General features: G+C 51.3%; 1 protein-coding gene across 5 annotated transcripts in view; it reads left to right on the top strand.

Annotated features, from left to right (window-relative positions):
• Positions 1 to 716: 716 nt before the first annotated feature.
• The window catches only part of Mical2 (microtubule associated monooxygenase, calponin and LIM domain containing 2), a 205,425-nt gene continuing 183,448 nt past the window's right edge, over positions 717 to 22,693 (top strand). For 3 of the 5 annotated variants that reach the window (XM_050125898.1, XM_050125900.1, XM_050125899.1), the window contains exons 1-2: positions 718 to 881; positions 10,045 to 10,127. The gene's annotated coding sequence lies outside the window, so the exon portion shown is untranslated. Of the gene's footprint in view, positions 882 to 10,044; positions 10,128 to 22,693 lie in introns of all 5 variants that reach the window. The other 2 variants (XM_050125902.1, XM_050125901.1) reach the window with 2 other exon arrangements.

The following is a 22,693-nucleotide window of genomic DNA, read 5'->3' as shown; positions in this document are numbered from 1 at the left end:
GTCAGTCAGTCCTGCCGCTTGCCCACTTGAATCTTATTTTCTTGGTCTCTGCTGTCACAGCGACTGCACGAATGTCGCAGGACTCTCGGCCCCGAACCATTCATACATAATTTTCTCTGAAAGGATGAGGGAAAGAGCCGAGGTTAGCCATTCTACATCCACGAAAGAGAAGATGCAGTGGACCCAGATAACGCGGATGGTCTGTATCACCACTCCATTTCCCACAGCTTTAGCCAATCAGAGACCAGTTCAAGGCAGGACCTAAGCAAGGAAGACTGCACGCGGCAAAGCAAGGCATGAGGGCCCACGAGTGCCAGGCAGTCCTAGAAGTCCTTCGTTGCTCTCTACAGTCCAAAAGCCAACAGTGAGGCTGGCTTTCCAGCTGCCTAGGCCAAGCATCATGAGGCCCAGCCCTGGCCTCTCCCTTCACATCAGAACACCAAGGCCGGATGTTCACCTCGCAGCAGCCCAGGGCTGGGTCTCCGACCTGTGGCCAGAGTGGGAGCGGCCGGCCGCTCCCGGGACTGGGGCAGGGTTTCAGCCCACGTGCGTCCGCGGCTGCAGCGGCTGTAGCCCAGGACTAACTGGGAGGGCGTTGGGGTGGGTTCCGCGCTGCATTACCATTGGCCGTGCGTCTCAGGCTTAGGGCGGAGATTCGCCTTCAGAGCCTCTGTCATTGGCCGAACTTCCGATGGGGGCGTGCCCCTACCGGGTCCTCTGCAGCTCGCATATCCGCAGGCACCCGGCCGGCTCAGCCTGCGCCGGGCCGCCTTGCTAGCTCCGGGCTCGGCAGGCGGCCCGTGGGGTCCCGGATCGCTGCGCCCACAGCTGGAAACCCAGGCAGGCGCTGACCTGAGGCCCGGAGGCCCGCAAGACCTTCGGTAAGACAGAGCGGGAGTGGGTTCCGTGGCGCGCGGGAGCGAGTGGGGACCGTGCCAGTCCTGGCTGGACTCTGCGCCCTACCGGGCGCCCCGGAGGGTCAGGTGCGGCAGCTGCGTCCGCGGTCTCAGACCTACCTGCTGGGCGCCCCGTGGGCTCCCCACCAATCAAAACTGCCATTCTAGCCTCAGAAAACCCAGCACACCAGCCCAGAGTGGGCGCCCTTCGGCAGCAGGGTCGCCTGTCATCGCTCAGGGGACCGTCCCCAAACCCAAACTTTGCTCCACGCGAGATAGGTTCCCGTGCCTTTCCCATCCTCTCACTAAGCGCCTTGCTTATTTTTATTTTATTATCTTTTTCTGTCTCCCTTCTTCTCCTCCCTCCTTGATAACAGGAAGTTAAGTTGGGCCAAATGTCAGTGGCCTGGCCGCCGGCAGGCTGGGACCCAGGCTGGTTACTTGGCCGGTGGCGGCGCTTCCAGGGACCGCGCTGCTGTCCCTTCGATCTCCTGTGACCCCTGTCAGCCTGTGCTCTTCCTCCGCTGCCCCCCCCCCCCTGCCCAGGAGCACCTCATCCTTGCGTCCGGCCCTGTCGCTGGCTGGCCCTGGACTGGGGTCTTTCGTAGCCTCTGCCCCGCTGCAGCTGTCTGGAGAGGGCGGGGTTAACTTATCCCAGGCCAGCCTCAGTCTTCAGCCGCACCCTCACCGGCACAGCTGGGAAGGGCCTTTACCGACCGGGAAGAGGCGAAGAGGCGTGTTGAAACCAGAGTACTCTCGTGTCTCCTTCTACATTGTTTATTCTGGGCCTGGGTTTCTAAAGTGGAAAGTGCTCTGGTTTGCAAGGCCACTCGCTACCCACTAATGTCTTAGGTGGTTTAGAAGGAGGATAAAGTCAGTAGCCAGTCCCTTTATGGACAGACCCAGAGGGGAAAAAAGCCAGCGGCTAATTGGTCTTCCGCATTCGCGTGCCTGAGTTCCCTGGCACCTGTGTCCTCTGCATGCCAGTCGCCTCCGCGGGGGCAGTGAATCTAACAGGTGGGCCAGTAGAGCAGTCCTTGTTCACGTCCCAGAGATTTTTAAAGGCAATCAGTGTTGCCTTCTTCAGACGCTGGGAAGTGGGCACAGGTTGGGTCCCGATTTTTACTCTCCAAAAAGCCCGAGTTGTGTGTTCTTCTGGCTCTGTGCCTGCTTCCTGCTAACTTCCTACCCGTGGCTGTGGAAATATGCCCTGCGTGCATGTGCCTGGAGCCCCTGGCCGTGGAGAGATTCTGGGGCCTGCAGGAGTAGTTTGCAAGTCGCATGAAAGGACAGCTAGCGGGATGCACTGCCTCCTCCTCACTTACTGTGTCCTCCAATGGAGGGATCGGGCAGTGTTAGCTGTGATAGGGGACAGCAATGCTGCCACCTCTGTGGCCGGCTTTTCCAGGAGTCTGGAACTGTATTCATTGAACTAACTTGAACCCTTAGAAGGAACTCTAGACTTGATCTTTCTGCAGTGGATGAGGGGCAGGTTTTGGAATATGCTTCTCTCTGGTTTCTGAGTGATTGAAACCCACAGTCTGAACGGCCCCCTTCCTAGGAGCTGCAGAGAATAGCCCCAGTCCTTCTCTCCTCTGATGGGATGTGTCTCTCTCTGTTCTCTCCACCATGTCTACATCTCTACCTGGGTTTGCCTTCCAGCCTAGGCCTGACTCTGCTCACTCTCCACTGGTGGAGGACTTGACTGGACTGGAGGGGGCTGAACGTGGCTAACCCAGGAAGTCTGCAGAGTGCTAACAGACTTTATCCTTTAACGTCCAGCATTCTGAGCCTGGAAGAGAATGCTGCATTCGTAGTAGTTGGGGCTATACGCATTTTACAGAATAGAAAACTGAGACGCAGAGAGATTGTTACTGGCATCATCAGATGACTAGAGTCTCACAATGATTCTAGCTTCCAGCTGTTTGGGAAGAGGATTAAAACACCACAGGAAGCTGGGAAATCTTGGACACCCTCTGGACTCCAAGGGCTTAGTACAGACAGCCCCTGTTTGGTTCTGCCAAGTTCCCTAATGACAGGTGAGTGGGTCTTCCCACCCCTCTATGAAATGACACAATCCCCCTGGCTCTTTGTTGTCGGTTCCTTCTACACCAGTCTCCCTGGGGCATCTACCACCATACAGAGCAGTTGCCTGTCAAAAAAAAAATACTGTAAGGAAAACCGAAGTAGGGAACCCAGGTTCAAAGCCAGTCTAGCTAGGCTGATAGTAGATTTGAGGCTCGTCCTAGCTACCCAGCAAGACCTTGTCTCTACAACAAGAAAGAGCAGTAGGTATGTATCATAGACCATAATCCCAGCCCTGAGGAGGCAGAAGCAAGAGGATTGCTGCAGGTTTGAGACTGACTAACCTGGTAAATATGAGTTCTAAATTAGTCATGCCATCTCAGAAACAAAACAAAACCGACCAAACATACATACATACATATACACACACACATTTTTTCCAGAAAAATAGGGTGGTGTAATGCGCCTGCACCTTCCTCAGCTCCCCCAGTAATTAAGATGATGCTACATGAAGCTAACTCTCTGACTGTCTCTTCTGCTTTTCTCTCAGTTCTATTTTAAACTCCCCTTTAGTTATTTGTTTATTTATCTACTATATGTGTGTACCTGTATGGGTGTGTGTGCCACAGTTCCTGTGCAGAGATCAGAGGACACTTTGGAGGAGTTGGTTCTCTCCTTCAACTATGTAGGTCCCTGAGATTGAACTCAGATTGTCGGACTTGGCAGCAAGCACCTGCTTAAGCCGTCTCTCCACACCCCACCCCCCCGGGGTTTTTTTTTCTTCCTGAAATATTTTAAAGCTGATTTCTGATGCCATTGTTTATGTCATTTATCCTCTACACAATTCAGCACGTTTCACTTAAGAGAATTCCCCTGCAGAACCACGGTCCTTATTGCACAGGACAGAGACAGCAGTAATCTTACTTACAGTGTCACCTGTCCACATCCATATTGGCATACAGGCCTGCCAGTCAGGAATGACCTTTGCGGCTGTCTGCTGGAGTGACGACCTGTGCACACGCTGTATTTGGTCACAGTGAACGGCAGAGGGTCCCTTCCACTCTGTGAGCAATTAACCCCCATTCTGGGGAGTTTGTCTCCCCAGAGATGGATCACAGTGAGCCCTTGGGGACTGGAGTCCCCTCTGTCCCTCTCTGGATCCTCAGGAACAAAGCCTGCATACAGGGGACACACAGCAGAGGCTTGGTGACCATATGCTCCGTGGCATAGCAGCCACTGGAGGGGTGTGTTCTGAACAAGGGGACTGTTGGGTTCCTGTGGCTGTGGTGCGTGTTTGGAACGATGAGTCGCTCACGCTCGTGTGGCTGTGGCAGGAGTGAGCGTCAGCCCGTAAGCATCCTGAAATAATAGGAAAACTATTTACGACGCTCGCCCTCGTCTCTTTGGTCTGTGGTGTGGCGCCCAGATGGCCACGTGTGTGCCCTCAGCAGCAGCTGGCCCAGCACATCACACATGGCTGACAGCCACTGAGGTCATTCTGCCCAAGCTTTGAGTTCAGTTCTGTCAAGACCAAGTTGTGAGTCTGACACGGGGCTAGGTAGAGAGCCGGGTGCATCTTCTCCCCTTTCTTCCTCTCTCCTCCCAGTCAAGGGTCTCCCTGCCACAGCCCTCCAAGGGAAGACTTAGGGTTTTGATTTTGTTATCTTGTTTTTTTTTCCTTTGAGCTTTTTTTGAGAAAGGGTCTTATGTAGCCCAGCCTGGACTTGAACTAGATATGTAGTTGAGAATGGACTTGAACTCTTCGCTGCCTCTACATCCCAAGTGCTGGGATTACACATGTGTACCCACTATCCGTACTTCATCTTTTATTTTAGTTTTTTTCAGCAAATATAACAACATTTTAATGCTTCTGTTAGTTATGTCAGTATTTGAGTTGATATTTTTCCTTTCTTATTTTCTCTTTGGGGTCTTACATTGATTGGTTTTATTACTAGAGACCGAAGCCTGAGCCTTCTCATGTGTGTTAGTCAAGTATTTGACCACTGAGCCACAGCCTTTGCCCTCTTTAAAGTCTTTAATCTTGAGAAGTGGTCTTCGTAAGTTGCTCTGAAGCCTAGGAAGGCTTAGAACTGAAGCTCCTCCCGTCTCAGCCTCCCAGAGACCTGGGATTGCAGGCATAGACCACGAGGCATGACATCACTCTTTATTTTTTTTCTCCCTCAATTTTTTGTATAGTAAACATATTCACATGATAGGAAATCCATATTCTAATCTCTCTAAAGCCAGGCCCTCAACTGCTTGGGTGACTGTGGTCATGCATTGGTCACAGCTGTGTTTATTGATAGTACCTCAGTTAACTGGGATTTTGAAATTTGCTCAGATCATAATATTGTTTGTATATTAGGTTCATTTTGTTATTCTGGAGGCAGCACCGAGCAGTAGAGCCCGGGGCTTGGGCCTGCCTGGTCCAGGCTCCCCTGCTCTGAGTTGCCTCTTGGGAAAATCCTGATGGACAAACACCTGTGCACCTCTCTCTAGGGTACTCCAGCCCTCCCTATACTAGCTTCTCTCTTCTTCTGGGCACCAGCCCCAGACATGGCTGGTCCCTGAGGATAGGTGCTCCTTCTAAAGTATGAATCCTCCTGTGGCCTGTGGCCGACATTAAAGCTGGCGGGAGTGATGGTGACTGGGCCCCCTCTGCTCATAATCTGCTGCTGCCGGGTTGCATCACCCTGAGTCTGATTTGGGGATGCTCCCTTCTCTGTCAGATCTTGAAGAACCATCATTATCCCTGTGCCCCAAGACCACAGCACACAGCCTTTTGTGTATAGAGTGCCAGATGTGGTCTGGTTACTTCCACTCTCTTGCTCTGTCCATGTGTTCACATCTGAGTATCACTATAGTTACCACAGGAAGAGATCCCTGGTCAGTGCGTGTGCAGGTCACTGTGTCTACATAGTTAATACTGTGTTTGCCATGTTGGAGATTTTAGGTTTTTGTTTTGTTTTAGCTTGCTTTTTACAAGTTCTCATTGTGTAGCCCTGTCTGACCTTAAACTATATAGACTATGCACAGACATCTGCCTGCCTCTGCCAAGTGCTGAGATTAAAGACCTTTGCTACCACTCCCTCCATACTTGGTTTTTATTTTAAAGACAAGGTCTCATGTAGCCCAGGCTGACCTCAAATTTATTATGTATGTAAGAATGACCTTGAGTTTATGAATCCCCTGTCTCACGTAATCCCTGAGTGTTGGGGTTATAGGTATGCACCGTGGCCTTTTAATACAGTGCTGGATTTTACATCCAGGCAGTTTTCTGTGTAGGGACAAGCACATTCCCAACTGAGCTACAGCCCAGGCCCTTAGGGTGCTCTGTATGTGACTCAACAGAGGACCGTGTTCCTTCTTCCCAGAATCTTCATCTCTCTGTGGCTGCCTGGGTACCTTGTGGCTCTAGCATTTGTCCTATAGTGTATCCACATTTATTTCAGGGTATTAAAAATATTACAGCAGACCCTTTCCCGGGCAAAAAGGGGGGTCCAGAACTCATGTTCTTTTAGCTGGCTGCAGAGCCAGGCAGCAAGGAGCTAGACATTTGTTGCCGGCCCCGCACTGTCAGAGCCACAGGTCAGTGGAACATTCGCAGGCCCAAGTTTCAGACACACCCAGCCCAGAAGCTCAGCACAGGCCAGAAACAGGAGTGAGTGTCTAGAACATTCTGTCCTTCATATCAGTGTGCTGAGCTGCAGGGACTCCTCTCTGCTCACAGACTCTGAATGCTGGCCTTGGCTGTTCATCTGAGCACTGGTTCTGGGAGCCAGGAGCGTGAGGAGCAGGGGAGGGTGATGACATACATGCGGAATAGTCACGCAGACCTTTTAGTCACTAAAGAGAGCTGCTTCCTGGAGTAGAGCAGACCCAGGTCTGTAGGATTCTGGATGCTGACTCCTATGTTGGGTGCCTACTCATCCTAAGGTGCCATGTGCAGTGTTCGTGGAGTTGATAGCTCCACGTGTTGGGGCAGCTCGGTCTTTAACACTTGAACACACAGACCGTAATGGGCAAGCGTTTTTTTTCTGAAGGAAGTGGGTGTATCTGACAGTCAACTGAAAGGGTAAACAGAGTGGAGGGAGGGCACACGCGTATGTACACACTCTAACATGCACATGGATGCATGGTGCTCACCCAGACACACATGGGTACACTGTATTCACTAGTTCACACACATGGTACGTAGTTCTCCCCCACCACACACCACACACACACACACACACACACACACACACACACACACAGGCATGGTACTTGCCCCATCACCGACATACACATGCACACAGACATAGATGGGTGGTAAGACACTCACTCCATACAAAAGGAACTAGTGAAAACCCAAACCTCCTTTCTTCCCTCAGCCTCCATCCATGGGTTCTTTTCACAATGGTGGTTGGTGTTCCAAACCATCTGTGGAGATGCTGTGGACACATTCTTCTTCCCGTTCCACACTCTGCTTTTCCTTTTGACTGTTGGGCAGTGACCCGGATGGGAAGAAACAGGAGTCACGGGGCCCCAGCGACTCAGCAATGAGTTGGCCAAAACTTAACGATTACCTTCTCCACGAGTTTCACCCCCTGACGGGGACGTCAGAATCCTGTTGCGTTAGATCTGAGGGATTCGGAGCAGCTGGGCACTGAAGATAAACATCAGGGGCAGGTGATAGAGGCAAAAAGAAGCAAGCAGGCAAACGAAGCATGCTATAACAGACATGGGTTCGAATCCTACCCACGTGGTCTTGGAAAGCGTGTGAACCCTACCATTTAGCCTACAAAGAAGAGGTAGTCACACTTAAGTCAAGACTGATGTGGAGATGAAATTAAAATACTTACAAAGTGCCCTGCATAGGTGTGTATTCCAACACCTCTTTTTTTCTACACATAAAGAGTGATCAATTTCCATAATGAACACCACGAATGGGCTCCTCCAGAAGCCCCACTTTGGGTCTCAAGCTTTGGTTTTCCACAGAAGTCAGCCAGGTCTCTGTTTCCCAGCAAGCTGAGCTGCTTCTGTCTGCCTGTCTGCTCCCCCAGCCCACTCCCTGCGCTTGTGGCACCACCTCCATCCCACCTAGCCCGTCAGCAGCCCTTCCTTCTCTGCCCTTCACCTCCGCCCCACTGGCTCTTCCTCACTTCCGTCCCCTCTTCCCTGGCGAGCAGTAGCTTCCTGGAGAGGGCTCCCTGTTTATGGTTGCTCCCTGGGGTGTTTATGCTTGCCTCTCTTCACAAGCTCCTAGCAGATGTCTGTTTATTGCTGAAACCTCATCTTCAGCCAGAAAGAGGAGAGGACTTTTTTATTTTTATTTTTTTTTTAAAGATCTCTAATTGCAGAGACTGCACAATGCGGCTTAGATTGCCTCCGAGTCTCACTCGTCATTGCTCTCCAGCTCTGCCCATTATGAAACCCTTCAGATGTTGGCAGAGAGACCTTATATGTCCCGATTTCAGAGCGGCATTTAAATTTAGCATCCAGTTGTAACCACTTAGAAAGGGAGTGAGGGCAACTAACAGTTTGTCTTCTATCCTGGCTCAGCAGATGGTGTGAATGAGAGGAGCATTTTTTGTATCCATAGCAACGGCAACCCTCTCTCACACCCCCTCTTTCCACCTGCAGGGTTGAGCAGGCACTCAGAGGCTGCCATGAGATTAGCTGGCAGCTCGGGAGTTTCATCTTTCCCTTTGGACTAGGGTGGGTCTTGAGGTGCTCAGGGTAGGGGCACTGGAGTAACTGTAGGTGATTCTGACCTCTGTGTCAGAGGAGGAAGAGAGAGTGTGAGTCACAGTGCAGTGGGATGTCAAGTTGGAAGGGCCCTCTGATGTCATGGTCATAGAATTCTCACTTCTGCCTTGAGTCTGCGTGTGTAGAAAAAGGGGCTCAGACATGTGTGTTTATTTTTATTTTTTGAGGCAGGGTCTTATCATGTAGCACACAGTTGGCCTTGGCTTACTGGGATTTCAGGCATTCACCCATGTCCAGCCTTCCTTAAGGAAGGACAGTGTAGTGTAGGGTGAGCTAGGGCTTCGAGATCTTTCCGTATCAGAACACATCTCAGAACCTTGGGGATTGAATTCCCACCTTTGTTTTCTTGGCCTCTGATACAAACCCAGATTTTTTTCAGAGACAAGGTCTCACCTATATTGACCTGGCTGTCCTGGAACTCACTATATAGACCAGGATGGTCTCAAACTTACAGAGATCCATCTGCATCTGCCTCCCAGGTGCTGGCATTAAAGGCATTTGCCACTACACCCAGCTCCCAAACCCAGATTTTACCTGGGAAGGGCAGCTGTCTGTAGAGATTGGTTTGTCTCAAATTTGCTATCAGCTGAACCTTGAGCGAACACACCAAGAGCCAGTTGGGAGCTGTGGAGGAGGGCTGCAGAAAGGGCTATAAATAGGAGCTGGGACGGTGGGGGGGGGGGGCTACCAACAGCTGTAGGCTCAGTCTTGTTAGTGCCCAGCACAGTGTGCAGCTGTTATACTGGGGCCCAGATCCAATTGCCCTTCCACTGCCCAGAGTGAGGTATGTAGGACCAGTCTCTTGCTGCTCCCTGCACGCCAGGGTTGGGTATGGAACACACACAGGGGGTGCCAGTCAGAGGAGGTAGAAGGGGTAGGCCAGCTTGTTGGTCACAAAACCCCTTGGAAGATGAGCAGGGTGCCCTCAATAGAAATGAGTAGAGGCAGGATCACACAGGGGTGCGGGCAAGTAAATGACATATGCAGGATGTGAGCAAACCCAAGAGGCAGAAGGAAGGCACCAGAAAGGACTAGGGCACCCAATCCTTGGGTCAGGTAAGTTTAGGAGCCTGTACCGCCCTCCCAACACAGAATGCTAACTGAATACTAAACGGTTGTCTACACTGAGAGGTACCCGAGAAGATGGAGCGGAGCAATGAAGGCAAGGCTCTGGGTTTTGTCTTGTAACCTGCCTTATGGTTACAGGGTCTGTGTATGCAACCCCCTCTTGCCATTTCTACGTCCAGTGACTCGTTACGAAACTCCCCAGCTCGGGTTGTAGAAATATGGTCCATCCATCCTTTCCTGTAGCTTGTGGTCTGTAGAGAAAAAAGCAACTGCCCCCCTTACACCCTTCCTTCCCTTCTTCCAGGTCATTTTTAGGGGAGGAAATGCAGGCGTAGAAGGTACTGACCCCAGAAGCGGACCGGATCAGGAGGTTCCTGCTCGCCTGTGGTAAGTCAAAACAGCAAAGGTGGGGGGAGGAGAGGGGAGGGGAGGGGCCCGTGGGTTCCCTCCTCAAAGGATTTGGAAGAATCATTTCTGTAGGGGTCAGAAGCTTGCAGAACCCAGCAGCCCATCTGACATGCTGCTGATTCCTCTCGCTTTCCGAATCTCCCTTCCCTCCGTGTGCTGGCAGGGAAGGGGAGGTGAAGGCCCTGCTCAGCATCCACCTGCTGCTGATGCTAACCTGGTGGGTGGGTGGCATAGTAACTTGCTGTGTTTACAGTTGTGATGTTTGAGCAGTGCTGCAGGCACCTGCCTTTTGTGTCTGTCTTGGGGACACCCTGGGTTTATGTGATGGGGTCAATTGCCCTTGCAAGCTGCAAGTGGAAGGAGTTGAGTATTCCTCCAAGGGAGCTGGGGCTCCCTTGTGATAGGAACCTTCTCTTTTCTCTCTCCCTCCCTCCCTCTCTTCCTGCAGCCCTCCATTCCTCTCCCCCTGCCTCTTGCTCTTCCTCCTTTTCTCTCTCTTCCTCTCTTCCTCTTCTCCTTCCTCTCCATGTCTCTCCCCTTCTTCCTCTTCTCTTCTCCCTCCCAAGCCCCCTTTTTTCTTCGCATCAGTTGTCTCAGTGGGAGCCCAGGTTGGCTCTTCCATGACCAACTGACCACTGGGCCCATTTGAGCTTCAGTACAAGACCTCTGATGTACTGTCTACTGAGGCAGGTTGTCACAGGCAGAATTGGACTTTCAGTCTGGTTTAGGGACATTATTTACCTCACAGGATGCGTGTGCAGATTAAATAGGGCAGTGGGTTCACCATAGCCACCAGTACCTGATGCACTAGTGGGGTCTTTTTTCTGGGTCAGGGTTCCTCTTGCCCTCAAGCCTCTCATTTGTATTGTTCCATAAGTGACGTTGCCCTTAAGCAATGGATGTTTAAAGAGTGCCTCAGTTGGGACACGTCACAGGCAATGAAGAGATGGGCAAGGCTTGCCTTCTTGGTGAGGCCAGTACCCCACTGGACACAGAACTGGATGGTGAGGAAAGTCCCGATTCCATCGAGAACTTCACTTATTCCAGTTGCTGTCATTTAAAATTTATTACTCTATTAGACATTAGACAAATATTTTTATATTATGCCTGAGTTTTGCTTGTTTAGATTTTTTTTAGAGTACAATTCTCATTCTGTAGTCCAGGCTGGCCCGGAACTCAAGCTTTCTGCAATATAAACTCCTCAAACTCATTTGCTGTATAGACTAGACTGCCCCGACCCTCCCATCTCAGCCTCCTATATACCAAGGCATGCAGCAGCAACTTGGCTTATTCCGTATTCCTCTTGTATGCGTATGGAAAGAGAATGAAATTGGTTACGGTGTTTCTGAGCTGTCTTCATGCTCAGGTCCAGCTCTTCAGCATCTCTTTCTGACCTGCCCTAGTCAGCTCTAACTATCAACTTGACACAGACCACAGTGACCTGAGGAAACTCTCAGCTGAGTCACTGTCTTTATCGGGTTGGTCTGTGACAAGACTAAAAGACTCTGTTGATTGTGATTCAACAATCATGCTGGTTAATTTTTAAATTACATTTTATTGATTTATTCGTGTATTCGTGTGGATGGAGGCAAGAGTGCCTACCACAGAGCACACATGGAGGTCCGAGGACAACCTGCAAGCTTGGGTCCTCTCTCTCTACCATGTGGGTCCCAGGGTTGAATCCAGGTGGGCAGGCATGGTGCCTTTACCCTGTGAACCCTCACTGTTTCCTATTCTGGTTAAATCTGGACTTTGTCTTGTTTCTCTTGAGGCAGGGTCCCAATTTGTCGTTCAGGTTGTTTTGAACCAGCAGTCCTAAACCAGCAGCCCCAAGCGCTGGGATGTGGGCATGCATCGCCTTAAATGCTGACTTGTTAAATCCCAAGCAGCCTTGCTCTGAGGATGATTTCAGGTTTGCATGTAGTGACCCCAGACAGCACGCAGGTCACCACCATACAGGGTTCTCAGAGAACCTTATGGCGCAATGCTAAGAGCACCCTTTAGGGAACCCCAGACTTTAGCCAACTTGCTTTGGGGACACAAATTCCAGCTGCCTTATGAATTCCATCCTGTTCCTTCTCTGACCCATGACAAGATTCCTACTGGCGACCACCTGAGATCTGACTGCTACAACTCTTCACCTGCTTTGACATCATATACCCCCTGTTCCCATAGGGTTCTGGGCCCACTTTCAGGTCTGGGACTGGACTGCCTCTCGGATACAAAAGCCACTAAGCTATTAAGCATCTCCTCTCCAGATGTGTGCAGTGCTCTGGGCTAGAGCTTATTGGCCTGGAGGACTTGAACTCATTAGAACTGTTTAGACATCTTTAAAAACAAAACAGGGCTAGGGACAGAGATCGGTGGTAGAGCGTTTCCCTAGAGTGCTCAAAGCCCCAACTGTGAAAAACTGAGAACAGTAACCAACAATAAGAAAAACATATAATCTAAATCAAGTTCCCATCTCATCCGAGTGCGCACCCCGTGTCGCCCTGGGGTAGGTCCTTGTGTCTGCCTCCCTCCCTCTTCTCAGGCACGAGACTGGAATCACATTTCCGAGTTGCAGCCCCGGCCAGGTCTAGGAGCTCGCTTCTCCCCCAGCTGTTAGGAAGGTCTGTTGTCCTCAGATCCCGTGTACCAACTTCCCCTTTTGTGGCTCACAAACTTCACAGGAAATGGTTGTTTTTCCTCCCCATTTCCTGTGTCCTGGTCACTCGCTGGCTCTGTCTTTGCTGTGGGAAACTAAGGAAGCTGCCTCCCTCTTCTGGAAGGTGAAGGTCTCTGAGAGGCCAGGGAGCCCTAGGCAATAGCCCCTGGGGTCTACCCGGCCCTCAGGACCAGCAGCTCTCTCTGCTCAGCTGAATTCATACTAGCTGTGGACTGGAGGCTTCCATCCTGAGGCACCCTCACCTCAGTCCTGTCTCCTGTGGGCTCTGTCTCACAGGCGGTCCGCGTGAATATTGTTTCTCCCCTGCACTGGTGCGAGTCCGTCTCGTACAAGGCTAAAGGGACCACAGCAGTGGGGGAAGTCAGCTGTCAGTTACAAGAGTGGACTTGGCTTTCTGCATGCAAATGCTTGAGGAGCATCGTCAGGAGGCCGCTCAAAACGGCCTACCTGCTCGATTGGCACACTAGCCAGGGCCCAAGAGAAGGGAAAATGTCTTGAGGTGGGTGGGGAGCTTTCAGGATTTGGGATTTGAGAATTCAGTGAGTATATTCCCTACCCCCTCCCTACCACCACAGTCTCAGGTAATCTGGGTATGTAATTAGCTAATTGGAGCTGTTGAGGCCTTGTGGAAAGAGTGTGGTTTCACGTCTGAGTCAGGCCTCTGTTGATTCCTGCTCACCTGGGCCTCAGCTGCTCAAGGGTGCAGCAGTTGCCGCAGCCTTCTGTGCTTGCAGAGGCAGTGGGAAGACCATTCTGTCCTCCAGGGTCCAGCCCAGCCTCACACAGAACGCCTTGGAGACACGGCCTCCTCTAGCCCACCTGACTCATCTTCCTGCACAGCAGAAGGAATTGGAAAGCAGGTTTGGAGGGCTCACACTTGTAACCCAGAACTCAGAGGGACTGAAGTCGGGGGAACCCTGGGAGTCCAAGGCTAGCTTGTGCTACAGAGTGAGTTCCGGGATAACCTGAGCTATAGTGTGATATCCTGCCTGCAAAAGAAAAGAAAGTCACTGGAGCTTCCGCTGGCCTTGTAAGGTCGGCTTGCTGAGAGCGTCTGACTGTTTGCTGAGATCTCGCGCTCAGCAAGCTGAGTCTCCAGTGTGGGTTTCAGCTATGAGTCACCTCCACCTCCGCCCTGGTGATTCCTCTGCTAGGCTCCTGCCTCTGAGGGAACTGCACTCTGAACCCCTGGCTTGCCAGAACGAACCAGACACTTCACTTTTCCAGGCCTGTGGGGCTTTGCAAACCACTTGGTGGGCCCTACAGGGGCCTTTGAAGACACAGGTCCACAGCTGCCTGCACAGATAAGCGAGCAGCAGCCAGGTTAGGGGACTGATGGTGGGTATGGGAGAGGCCAGTGCAGGGAGGGGCTGTTGAGAAGGTGGCTTGTTTATACCCGGAAGTGAACTGAGAATTGTTCGCGTCCCTACTGTGCGCCTGTTCCCTGTGTTTTGGGGACATTGGAATTCATCAGGCTTGGCAGCTCTTCCCAGAAAGTTTACAGTGCCAGGAAAGCAAGACACACGTGTGTGTAAACAAGTGTGTTTAAACAAGCGTGTGTAAACAAGTGCAGCAGCAGGCTGCGGGGGATTTGGGAAACGTCTGGACTAGCCATGAACTTCCTGGTGACGACAGGGGACAGAGGGAAGGCCTTGGTGTGAGGAATGTTCTCTCTGGGCTGCAGAAGCCTGGAAAGGTTCCGAGGAGGGGAGAAAGCGGTGGTGGTGTCTGGTGTGGATCTTGAGGGGTAGGCGAAGTGCAGATGGCAAGTGGGGTGGGAGGAAGCACGGAGCGTCTGTCTCTCCCTCTGCTCACACTGGAGGGAAGAGAAAGAGCCGGTAGGAAGGTAGGAATAAGCACAGACTCTGAGTCATTGACCCCGGACATGTAAAAAGAGGCAGGTACCCATCGACCCCTAGGGTCAGTGCGGCAAGACAGACAGGGTTTGATGTCCATCTGTTCTGATCTAGGTAGCTGCAGGTGCAGGAGCAGGAGGGCAGGAGGCATGCTGGCTGCGTGTTTACCACGGCTCCCCCAGGAGGGTTCTTCCCTTGACATTTTCACCTTGCCTGCGCTCAGGCTGGTCTTGAGCTTTGCTAGGTAGCCAAGGATAACCCTGAGCTCTTGCTCCTCCTGCCTCTGCCTTCTGAGTGCTGGGCTTACAGGCACACCACTGTACCTGACTTTATACAGTTCAGGATTAGCGTGCACGAAGCTCAGGATCAGCCCCCCCCCCCCACATGCTAGGCAAGCATTCTACCTGCTGAGCTACAGGCACAGCTCTCCCCGGACATTCTCAGGCCTGTTGAGCCATTCCATGGGTAGTTACAAGAGGTGGCTCTAGTCCTCCAAAACCGTGGTTCTCAACCTTCCTAATGTGGCAACCCTGTAATGCAATTCCTCATGTCATTTTGTCGCTACTGTTATGAATCCTAATATAAATATCTGATATGTGACCCCATATGAAAGTGTTGTTCAACCTTAGGGGTCACAGCCCACAGGTTGAGAACCGCTGCTCTAGAACAAGCCAGCCACTGCTTTAAGCCCTGGGCTTATGAAATGGGGGGCAGGGGTGTGTATGTATGTGCGGATAACCAACAAGCCAAACAGCACCCTGTTTCCCAGCTCCTGAAGCTGATCCGAGGAAAGGGGGGGGCAATAAAAGGTCAGTGCTAAAGGATGAGGGGGCACTGGAGACGGCTGAAGCAGGGGAGGGGAAGGGTTGCCGGGTAAGGGAGGGTGGCTCTTGTAAAGCGGCCCCTTGAAGTTGGCAAGTGAAAGGTATGGAGCCACAGGGAGGGTTCAAGCTGGGTCCCACGGGGATCTGAGTCCCGGCAGATGCTCCTTAACCCACTGGGGTCTTTGGTTCTAAGATGTATGGATCTGTGAGTGTTCTCGAGCAGAAGAATGCCAAGAAGCAGCCTGGTGTGGTGTGCACACCTGTGGTACCAGCCCCTGGGAGGCTGAGGTAGCATGGTGTGTTCAAAACCAGCATGAGCTACGCCATGAGTTCTAGGTCAGTCTCGGTTACAGAGGGAGACACTGTCTCAGTAAAGTAAAAGTGGCAATTATAACAATTGTTATTAAAGCACATGAGCCATGCAGAGGAGTTAGCCTTCTGCCTTTGCTTTCTCTCGAACCAAGAACACACTGGCAGCTTGGTCTCCACTGATCACTGACCACCCCCATTTCCCTTTTGTGGTCTGAGGTCAGGGCTAGAACCAGGCATTTAGGGCCCAGTGTGGAGCAGAGACAGTAGGGTCTGGAGATAACTTTGGGGAACCTGGCAGTTGAAGCGGGAGGGGGCAGGAAGGGGCCCAGGATTCGCCGAGGAGAAGGGACAGTATGGGTGTGAGGCCCAGGGCCTATCGGGGGCCAGATAATACTGGGGACTAAAGCAGAGACAGTGGCAATGCTTCCTCCCTGGGGTAGAAGCAGGCAATAGTGCTACAGTGTGGCTAAACCAGCCCTTAACATGGACTTGTAAGATGTTATGGCACGGACCCTCAATAGGAAAGGGCAGTTGGATGAAAGTGTCCTTAAGAAGTCCCTGCAGTGAGAAGAGCCCACCATGGTTGGGGGTTGGGGGACGAGACTCCAAACCTCAAGCTTGGATAAAAGCAGCACTCCCTTCTTCTTCCTGGCCACCTTGAATGCTGAGGCTTCTCTTCTTGGGCTAGAATCTGTGCCTGGCAGGTCAGCAGAGCAGCGCAGATCGGAAGCTCAAACACACCTGTTATGAAGTGGTGTTTCCATCCTGCCACGGGAAGAGAAGCCGCTGGGCTTTGACGTACACTTGCCTCTGAACACCCTCCATAAGTTCCCCAAGGAGCTGGTGCTGGAGGGCCTCCAGGCTCTAGGTGACAGAGGTTCTGGTAGAATTGTTCCTGACGGAAGAGCTAAGATCCCTTCCACCCCCATCTCAGGTAGGTCTCCTATCCCTCAGCGTCCACGCTGGCCTACCTTGCTAGCATTCACAGCGCCCCCCCCCCACCAGCAGTGCCCCGTTGGGAAATGTTATTTTAAGTTGTGTGGCTTTTGTTTAACTCTGTGAAGCTGTGATTTTTTTTTTTTCTTGCCTGTCTAAAACACCTGACAGTCCTAATAAAGAGCGGAATGGCCAATAGGGAGACAGGAGCAAGGGTAGGCGGGGCTGACAGGCAGACAGAGTATAAATAGAAGGAGAAATCTGGGCTTCAGAGAAGGAGCAATGAGAGGAGAAAGGGAGGAGGAGGAGAAAGGGAGGAGGATGTCAGGGGCCATCCAGCCCCCCACCAGGCGCGGAGTAAGAGTAAAAGTAGGATATACAGAAGTAGGAAAAGGGAAAAGCCCAGAGGCAAAGGGTAGTCGGGATAATTTAAGTTAAGAAAAGCTGGCTAGAAACAAGCTAAGCTTAGGCCGGGCAATTATAAGTAAGAGTAAGCTGCTGTGTGAGTGGTTATTTTATTTTAATTAAGAATTTTTAATACAATCTTTTTCTCATTTTACGTAGCTATACCAATTCTCACTCCCTTCCCTCCTCCCACCCCACACTTCCCCCCTACCTCCCTATCCACTCCTTAGAAGGGATAAGGCTTCCCAAGAGGAGTAAACAAAGTCTGATATTTCACTTCAAGGCAAGACCAAGGCCCTACCCCCTATATACCTAAACTGAGTATAGTCTAGGTATAGTCTGTACCTAGACTGAGCAAGGTATCCCTCCAAAGAGAATGTGCTCCAAGACCACCAGTTCAAGCACTAGGGATAAATGCTGGTCCCACTGCTGCCCACAGACTGCCCAAGCCTCACAACTGTTCCCCACATTCAGTGGACCTAGTTTGGTCCTCTGCAGGTTCCCCGCTATCAGTCCAGAGTCAGTGAGCTCTCACTAGCTCAGGTGAGCTGTTTCTATAGGTGTCACCATCATGGTCTTGACCCCTTTACTCATATTATTGCTCCTCCCTCTCTTGGGCTGGTCTCAGGTAGCTCGGCCCGGTGCTTTGCTGTAGATCTCTGTATCTGCTTCCATCAGTTGCTGGATGAAGGTTCTTTGATGACAATTAAGGTAGTCATCAGTCTGATTATAGGGGAAGCCCAGTTTAGGCGTCCTCTCTACTGTTGCTTAGAGTCCTAGCTGGGGTCATCCTTGTGGGTTCCTGGGAATTTCCTTAGTGCCGTGTTTCTCACTAGCCCTTTGATGGCCCCTCAATCAAGATGTCTCTTTCCTGTGCTCTCTCTCTCTCCTTTCCCCTTCTTGAGCGCCCCATTCCCTCATGGTCTCCTCCTCTCTCCCTTTCTCCCATCCCTCTCCCTTTCCACCCTCCTATCTTCACATCATACTCCCAATTTTTTTTTCAGGAGATCTTGTCTGTTTCCCATTCCCAGGGGGATTCACGTATGTCTCTCTTAGGGTTCTTCTTGTTATGTGAGTGGTTTCTTTGAGATCTGGGTAGCGGGCCCCGCAAAGAGCAAAAAGTAAAACACCAGCACAACACTGTTGCTGTTCCGGCCTTTTGCTGTGGCCCTGCAACACTTCCCTTCCTCACCCTCCTCCTCCCAGGCTCAACTCCAGCCTGCCTACCTCAGAGAGGCTCTTTACACTTCCTTCCACCCATTCTCCATCTGCCTCCGTGGTGGGAGCCAGCAGCCCCCGTCTCAGAACTTAGCAGCTTCCAGAGTGGGGCTCTCTTTCCCATGGACATGTTTTGAACACCCACCATATCCCAGGCTGCCAAGCAGAGGCTGAGACTCTAGTGGAGTGTACCCTGCCAGGGCACACGTTCTATCTCTGCTCCTCCTAAGGTATGGGACTTTGCATAGATGCTTGAGTTTCCTCTGTCCCCGTGTCCTCGTGCGAAGGGAGCGTGCGGTGCCTGTGCACACATTGAAAGCGTTGGATAGAATGCTCTGAGCACTGCGCTCTGTGCCCAGCTCCAGCCTCTCTGGGAAGGGAGGCCATATGGCAGCTTTGATCCTCGCATCTTAGTTGTTATGGTTTGCTTATGCTATGTCTCCTGCAGAGCTCTGGTGCCCAGAGAGGGTGGTGGTGTCCTGAGAGGCTGCACAGCCTTGGCACAGGAGGTCTAGTTGGCCAACCTCGTAGACAGTAGAAAGTGGGATTGGTGGTTTCAAAACCAAATCCACTTCTAGCCAGAGATCCCTGTTTCTTGATCTGTCAAGCCGTGTATCAACCTCCCGCTGCCACGAAAGGAGCCCCAGCTATCATGCCATCCCTGCCGCCATGGACTGTTTCCTCTAAACTGTGAGCCAGAATAAACCCTTCCTTGCTGTCACTTCTGTCAGGAATCCGGTCTCAGTGGGGAGGAAGCAGCCAAGAGTTAGCTCCCACTCCAGCGAAAGGCAGCTCTTCACTCAGGGCCCCTCTTCTCCATGGGCACCCTTCCTCCTACTCCCTCTGCGTCCTGAACCCCATCCCCACTTCCCACTTCCTCCTCCAACACCAGGCTGCACTCCCGTAACCAGTTCTCACCAGCCAGCAGGAGTGAACCAGATCAGGCCATGAGGAAAGATGAGCCCATTTCTTTGATTGTTTGAGTGGCAGAGAGAAAAAAAAAGGGGGGGGGAATGGGAATACTTACCTGGGGGATCCCTGTGGTGGGGGCAGCTACTGCTCCCTCTGGCTGCCAGGCAGGCTGTAGGCTGTGCATGTCCCCGGGGGTTGGCAGGTAATGACCCCCAGGCTTGGCTTATTACCCTTACCTCTATACACAGGTGCAGTGTAGACCCTGCCCAGTGTTTTCCTCCTACCATTGCTGTGGTCGAAAGGATTTTCACATCGTTCCAAACTGTGGTTTCTAATTTCATTCTCCAGTGAATGTTGGAAGCTCCCACTTCTGCCTGTGGCCATGTCCCCTTCTGTGCCAGGAGATGTTTGTGTCTGGACATGCCTTTCCCACTGACTGTCTGGGATACCCGTGTGTACTGGGGATGCTAGACTTACTGAGAAACTGGGAGGCAGGCAACTGGACATACTTACTCATGAAGCTAAGGAGAGGTGGGGCTAGTATGTTTTGGTTCTTCGTTTTGGCTGTCAGGCCACAGATTTCATTATTTTTGGCAACTTTATAAACCTTTAAAATCTAAACCAAGTTGGTAGTGACGCACGCCTTTAATCCTAGCACTCGGGAGGCAGAATCAGGTGGATCTCTGAGTTCGAGGTCAGCCTGGTCTCCAGAGCAAGATCTAGGACAGCCAAGGCTACACATAGAAACCTTGTCTAAAAACAAACAAAACAATAAAAATCCTTTTAAAAACTAACCTACCAGTAGAACTCCCTTTCCTGGGGAGAAGTTAGAGACCCGGCTTGAAGGCTTGGGTCAATCTATTTAAAAATAGAAAAATAAATTATATTTGGGGCTGAGATCAAGCAAAGATAACTTTGTTGAGCTCAGTACCACGTGCCAGGCACTGCAGTCTCTACCCGTTAAGACAGACTCTCCTGGGACAGACAGCTGAGACAAAAACAAACCTCAACTCCCCACAGGTATACCTGGTTAAAAAACACAGCTTGCGTGGTCTCCCGAGACTCACACAGAGCCCTTTGAGGTTAAAAATCTTTCCATGTATGTGCAGGTGTATGTGCCTATGCACGGGTGTGCGCATGTGTTCATGAGTGTTCCTGTATGCCTGTGTGTGGAGGCCAGAAGCCTTAGGGGTCATTCCCCAGGGGCCATTCACCTTGTGTTTGGAGTTATGGTCTCTCACGGGCCAAGTAAGATGGCTGACTACCCAGTGAGCCCCACGGATCGGCCTGTCTCTGCTTCCTCAGTGCTGGGATTACAAATTCGCACCACTATATCCTGTTTTGTATGTGGGTTCTGGGAGTCACACTCAGGTCCTCCTGCTTTGGTGGCAAACACTGAAGCAACTGAACTATTTACCAGCTCCTAGGATTAAAAACTCTGGTAGAGAGACGTGCGCCCTGAAACACACTTGAGGTAGCTGAAGCTACCTCTCATGTCTTTCTCTGTCCACTTCCGGTGTCAGCTGGTCAGAGAAGAGAGAACACCACCAGTGTCCCTTGGCCATTCTGAGTTCATGGATTAGTGGCAGCAGAAATGAGCCATGTGAGGAGCAGAATCCAGGCTAGGGAATTAGAATAAAGACAAGATCTGGGGAGCAGAGGCGTGAGCCATGTGGTGGATGAGTTTGGTTACAGATCTCTGAGCCTCAGTCTCTTCGCCTGGAAAGGGGACTAAATGATCTCCTGGCTCTCAGGATGATGGTGTAGGTTGGGGTGAGGTTTCAAAAATGGGTCAAGCACTCCAATAGGGCAATTTCCCTTGCCTTCCTCCCCTCTTTTCTCCTTTTCTTCTTCCTCCAAACAACTATATTAACATCTTAATTTTTAGGGGTGGATACCTCTTTGAAGTCAATGAAAATCAACTCTAGCTTCCTTCTTTCTCTCCTTCTGCTTTCCAAGTACTTAGGGCAATGTCTGAGGCCAGGTTGTTGCCAAGGACTGTGGGACCAGGCTTGCAGTAGCCTCCCCTCACTGATGCTTACAGATACCTTGCTGCACCTGTTTGTTCTGTCCTGGCTGTCGGGGTCTCGAGGAGGATGGACAGCAAGCTCTTCTTCCTGAGCAGATTTGGTGGTGATGAGGCAGCCATCTGTTCAGGTCTGTTGTTTGTCAGGATTCTCCATTTAAGGAACAGGAGCTTTTCCAATGAGCTTATGTCAGAAGGGAGTCTATAGGAAGATGCCAGGGGAGGCTCGGAAGCATCCAGCCCCGGAAGGAGAATGACTGACTGACGACCTCCCTCAGCCGTAGTCCCCTTTCTAGTGTTCCTCAGTGGCATGCAGCCCTCAACTTACCCCACCCAGCCTAAGGGGTGGCTTGACCTAGGGGAACCAGACGTTCCAGGGACTTTTCAGAGCAAACTGTATGCATGCTCAGCCTTGAGCCCTGTGCCTCCGTCTTGGGCTAAGGGATGGGACATGGGGTGGGATCTGTTATGAGAAGATAGGAGATCACTAAGTCTTACCTCATGCTGACTTAGTGATGGCTAATAATCTAAGGTTCTTGCTTACATAACTCTATTACTCTGTAAAGTTATGTGCCATGGGACTGAAACAGGAAGGTTAAACAGTTTTCCCAAAGAAATGCTTCCTCCTTCTTCTAGAAGGATTAGGTTAGGCAGAGGGTTCCAGCCATGTCCCTGCAGCCTTGCCACTCCCAGGCACATACTGAGAGCTAGTGCTGGGCTGAGTCCTTTACCTGTTATCTCCCCTCACGTTCCAGTTAGCCTCGTGAGGTGCTGACTAAAAATTGATCCATTTTAAATTAAAAAATAATTGTTTTTTGAGACAGGGACTCATGGGTCTCAGGCTGACCTCAAAACTCACGTGTAGTCAAAGATGATCTTGAAGTTTCGAGCCTCCTGCTGCTACCTCCTAAGGGCTAGGATTACAGGCATGCACCACCATGTCTGGTTTTATGTGGGGTTGGGGATGGAAGCCAGAAGGCAGTGTGTGTCGGGGAAGCGTGACAACTGAGATCCAGCCTCAGCTTCTAGCATCAGCTTGTGACTCTTCCAAGGCCACTAACTATGTGAAAGGAACCAGACTGGAACCCCTGAGATGTTGACTAGGAAACATTAAGATGAAGACATTTCTCTTGCTCAATCAGAGGCTCCTGGGTGCCTGAGGTAAATCCCAGACTTGGCTCAAAGTCTGAGCCTTTGTCCTCTGTCCAGCAGGCTGGGGTGTGGAGCCCTCTCTCATTGCTTGCTGCTTTGAAGCCTGAACCTGCCTTGATGCGTCTAACTGAACTCATCCCAAGTGGCTCCTGGGCCAGCCCATGTGATAAAGGATAAGCGGGTTCTACACACATTCACTCCCCACCCCAATTTTCTTCATGGTACTGGGGATTGGA

The sequence above is a fragment of the Alexandromys fortis genome, unplaced genomic scaffold, assembly GCF_014885135.2.
Source record: "Alexandromys fortis isolate MF-2015 unplaced genomic scaffold, M_Fortis_MF-2015_v1.1 scaffold_250, whole genome shotgun sequence".
In the NCBI taxonomy this organism is placed as follows: domain Eukaryota; kingdom Metazoa; phylum Chordata; class Mammalia; order Rodentia; family Cricetidae; genus Alexandromys; species Alexandromys fortis.
The sequence above is the reverse complement of the archived record's forward strand: the minus strand, read 5'-3'. Positions and strand labels throughout refer to the sequence as shown.